Raw genomic sequence first — 5,358 nt, 5'->3', positions numbered from 1 at the left:
AAAAATTTGATGTTCGTAATTCTCTCACCATATAATAACCAGAAGTTATTGAAAACCTGTTTAATTCTATGGGACGCCTGGGTGGCTCAGTTGGTTAAGCAGCTGCCTTCGGCTCAGGTCATGATCCCAGCATCCTGGAATCGAGTCCCACATCGGGCTCCTTGCTCCGCAGGGAGCCTGCTTCTCCCTCTGACTCTGCCTTCCACTCTGTCTGCCTGTGCTCGCTCTCTCTCTCTCTCTGACAAATAAATAAATTAAAAAAAAAAATCTTAAAAAAAAAAAAAAAGAAAACCTGTTTAATTCTAAATCTGCATTTTACTTGCCTTATTTAGAAATAAATAAAATCTGCCTTAAAATATTTTTTTATGAGTCCTGGTATCTGGGTAGGCTTTGGTCTGTTGTATACAATCTCATTTCATGTGCATACATTATAAAAAGAAATAAAATTGTTGCGTGCCTACTAGTATATTTGTTTGTATTCTTTCCAGGGAGTTTTATTACTTCATGTAATAATGTATGCTTGATTTATTTACTGTAATGGAAAAAAGTCATGCTCTGATTTTGAACTCCATAAAGTTACCTCCTCGTTTTTCACTAGATGATATTATTAAACATTTCAAAAAAATAAAATCACGTAAGAAGCAAAGTTTGTGAATTTAATATTTCTTTGTTATCTTAAGCATCAAATACTGACAAAATGTTATACCAGCTGCTGATTCTGACACCCAACTGGACATCCTATGGTTCAATCCTATTCTGACATTAGCTCCAAATAGTTAGCATCAGATTCCATGGGTTTAAGGGCTCAGTGCCACCAGCAACACTCACTTCAGGTACCAGTCACACATCCTGGGCCCCCAGGCTGTCCCAAAACAACAATCATAAGGACACTAGTTGGGCTTGACAAAAACAAGACACTAGAGAATCCCTTAATGTAGAGATAAAAGAACTAAAAACTAGTCAGGCCAAAATAAAAAATTCCATAACTGAGATGTAAAACTGACTAGATACAATGATGAGGATGAATGAATCAGTGATGTAGAAGATAAAATTATGGAAAATAATGAGGCTGAAAAGAGGGAAAAGAAGATTGGATCACAAATGTTGACTTGGGAAACTCAGTGACCCCTTAAAGTGTAACAACATTCATATCATAGGAATCCCAAAAAGGAAGAGGAAAAAGGGGCAGATTTATTTGAACAAATGATAGCTGAAAACCTCCCCAATCTGGGGAAGGAAACAGACATTGAAATCCAAGAAGCACAGAGAATGCCCATGAAGTTCAACAAAAACCAGCCATCCCCAAGACATAGTCAACTCATAAAATACACAGACAAGAATCCTGAAAGCAAGGGAAAAGAAATCCCTAACCTGCAAGTGAAGATAGATCAGATTGGCAGCAGATTTGTCCACAGAAACTTGGCAGACCAGAAGAGAATGGCAGGATATTTTCAAAGTACTGACTAGGAAAAATATGCAATCAATAATACTTTACCCAGCAAGGCTGTCATTCAGAATAGAAGGGGAGAGACAAAAAGTTTCCCAGACAAAAACTAAGGAGTTCATGACCACTAAACCAACCCTGCAAGAAATACTAAAGGGGACTCCTTGAGTGTGGGGAAAAAATACACCAAAAGCAAAAAAGACTAGAAAGCAACAGAGAACACCAACAGAAATACCACCTTTACAGGTAACACATGGCACTAAATTCATATCTATCAGTCATCACTCTGAATGTAAATGGACTAAATGCTCCAGTCAAAAGAAATAGGGTATCACAAAATTAAAAAAAAAAAAAAAAACACTACATGTGGCCTAATAGGACTCGTTTTAGACATAAAGACATCTGTATATTAAAAAAAGGGAGCAGGGACGCCTGGGTGGCTCAGTTGGTTAAGCAGCTGCCTTCGGCTCAGGTCATGATCCCAGCGTCCTGGGATTGAGTCCCACATCGGGCTCCTTGCTCAGCAGGGAGTCTGCTTCTCCCTCTGCCTCTGCCTGCCATTCTGTCTGCCTGTGCTTGCTCTCTCTCCCCCCCTTCTCTGATAAATAAATAAAATCTTAAAAAAAAAAAAAAAGGGAGCAGATAGAAAAAACTCTATCATGTAAATGGACATCAAAAGAGAGCCAGAGTAGCCATACTTATTTCAGACAAACTAGATTTTTAACCCAATGACCTTAGCAAGAGCTGAAGGACATTATATCTTGATTAAGGGGTCAATACATCAAGAATATCTAACAACAGTACATATCCCCCAACTTGGGAGTGCTCAAATATATAAATCAATAAAAAATATAAAACTCATTGATAATAAAACAATAGTACCCCTACATGTCTTCTAAGCAAAAAATAAATAAATAAATAAAATAGAAATGTAAACAATGGCTTTGAATGACACACAAGACCAAATGAACTTAACAAATATATTCAGAACATTTCATCCTACAGAAGCAGAATATACATTACTTTCAAGTCCAGTTGGCACATTCTCCAGAATAGATCACAAACTAGTCACAAATCAGCACTCAACCATTACAAAAGGATTGAGATCATTACCATGTGTATTTTCAGACTACAAACACTATGAAACTTGAAGTTAATGACAAAAATTTGGAAAGACCACAAACACATGGTGATTTAAGACCATCCTACTAAAGAATGGATGGGTTAACCAGGAAATTAAAGACAAAATGAAAAAATACATGGAAACAAATGAAAATGAAAACATACCTGTCCAAAACCTTTGGGATGGAGCAAAGGCAATCCTAAGAGGGAAGTATATTGTAATACAAGCCTATCTCAAGATGCAAGAGAAGTATCAAATATACAATCTTACATGTAAAAGGAGCTAGAAAAGGAATAGCAAATAGAGCCTAAAACCAGCAAAAGAAGGGAAATAATAAAAATTAGAGTATGAACAATATAGAGTATGGACAACATAGAAGCAAAAAAAAGGGCAAAAACAAGTAGAGCAATGAATGAAACTAAGAGCTGGTTCTTGAAAAAAATAATAAAACTGATAAAATATTAGTCAGGCTTATCAAAAAGAAAAGATCATAAATGAATAGGAGAGTTAAATCAGAAAGAGGAGAGATCTCAACCAACACCACAGAAATACAATTACAGGAAAGTATGAAAAACTGTATGCCAACAAACTGAGCAATCTTGTGGAAATGGACTAATTTCTAGAAACATATGAACTACCAAAACTGAAACAGGAAGAAATAGAACCCATAACCAGCAACAATACCAAAACTGTAATCAAAAATCTCCCAACACTACACTATGTTTATTAAAAAAAAAAAAAAAAAAAAAAAAAAAACTCCCAACAGGCAGAAGTCTGGGGCCAGAGGGCTTCCAAGGGGAGTTTTATCAGACCCTTTTCTTTAGTAGTTTTCACATCTAGTGTGCATCCCAATGCATGGCTCAAACTCACAACCCTGAGATGAAGACCTGAGCCAAAATCAAGAGTCAAACACCCAAATGAGTGAACCACCTGGGTCTCCCTCTACCGTACATTTAAAGAAGTTAATACTTATTCTCAAAATGTACCCAAAATAGAAATGGAAGGAAAACTTCCAAACTCATTCTAGAATGCCAGCATTAACTTGATTCCAAAACCAGACAGACCCCACTATAAAAGAGAATTACCGATATCCCTGATGAACATGGATGCAAAAATTCTCAACAAGATACTAGCAAATCAAATTCAACAGTACATCAAAAGAGTTATTCACTATGATCAAGTGGGATTTATTCCTGGCTACAGAGATGGTTCCATATTTCATATCAATCAACATGGTATACCACATTAATAAAGGAAAGAATAAGAACCATATAATCCTCTCAATAGATACAGAAAAAGCACTTGACAAAATAACCATCCTTTCTTAATAAAAACCCTCAACCCAGTAGATATAGTTGGAACACACCTCAACATCATAAAGGCCATATATGAAAAACCCACAACTAATATCATTCTCAATGGACAAAAACAGAGCTTTTCCTCAATGGTCAGGATCAAGACAGCGATGTCCACTATATTACTATTTAGCATAGTACTGGAAGTCTTACCCTCAACAATTAGACAACAAAAAGAAATAAAAGGCATCCAAATCAGCAAGGAAGAAGTCAAACTTTCACCATTTGCAGACATGCTACTCTGTAGAAAACCTGAAAGACCACACACACACACACACACACACACACAAGCTAGAAGTAATACATAAATTTGGCAAAGTCACAGGATATAAAATCAACATCAGAAGAAATAGATTGCTTGTCTATACAACAATAATGAAGTAGCAGAAAAAGAAACCAAGGAATCAATCCCATTTACAATTGCAACAAACCCCATAAGTTACCTAGGAATAAAAAGTAATCTATACTCTGAAAACTATAGAAAACATAAAAAATTGAAGAGGACACACACAAAAATGGAATAACAAACATTCCATGCTCACGGAGTGGAAGAACAATTATTGTTAAAATGTCTATACCACCCAAAGCAAACTATGCATTTAATGCAATCCCTATCAAAATACCACCAGCAATTTTCACACAGCTAGAACAAACAATCCTAAAATTTGCATGGAATCACAAACAAACCCAAATAGCCAAAGTAATCCTAAAAAAGAAGAGCAAAGCTAGAAGCATCACAATTCCAGACTTGAAGGTACATTACAAAGCTATAATTATTGAGTACCATCCTGATGGTACTGGTGTTACTGGCACAAAAACAGATACATAGATCAATGGAACAGAAAAGAAAACCCAGAAGTGGACCTACAGCTATATGGTCAACTAATCATTAACAAAGCAGGAACAAAATCCAATGGAAAAGGACAGTCTCTCCAACAAATGGCAAATGGTGTTGGGAAAACAGAAACATACAGAAGAATGAAATTGAACAACTTTCTTAGACCATACACAAAAATAAATTTAAATTGGATGAAAGACCTAAATGTGAGACACAAAAACATAAAAATCCTAGAGGAGAACATAGGCAGCAACGTCTTTGACCTCGGCTGTAGCAACTTCTTCCTAGATACATCTCCGAAGGCCAGGGAAACGAAAGGAAGAATGAACTATTGGGACTTAATCAAAATTATAAACCTCTGCACAGAAAAGGAAATAATCAACAAAACTAAAAGGGAGTCTATGATTGGGATTTGCCAATGACATGTCTGATAAAGTGTTAGTATCCAGAATCTATAAAGAATTTATGAAATTCAACACCCAAAAAACAATCCAATTATTAAGAAATGGGCAGAAGACATGATAGATATTTATCCAAAGACATCCAGATGGCTAGCAGACACATGAAGAGATTCTTAACACCACTCATTATCAAGGAA

The sequence above is a fragment of the Mustela erminea genome, chromosome 10 (genome assembly GCF_009829155.1).
Source record: "Mustela erminea isolate mMusErm1 chromosome 10, mMusErm1.Pri, whole genome shotgun sequence".
NCBI classification, from domain to species: Eukaryota; Metazoa; Chordata; class Mammalia; order Carnivora; family Mustelidae; genus Mustela; species Mustela erminea.
The sequence above is the reverse complement of the archived record's forward strand: the minus strand, read 5'-3'. Positions refer to the sequence as shown.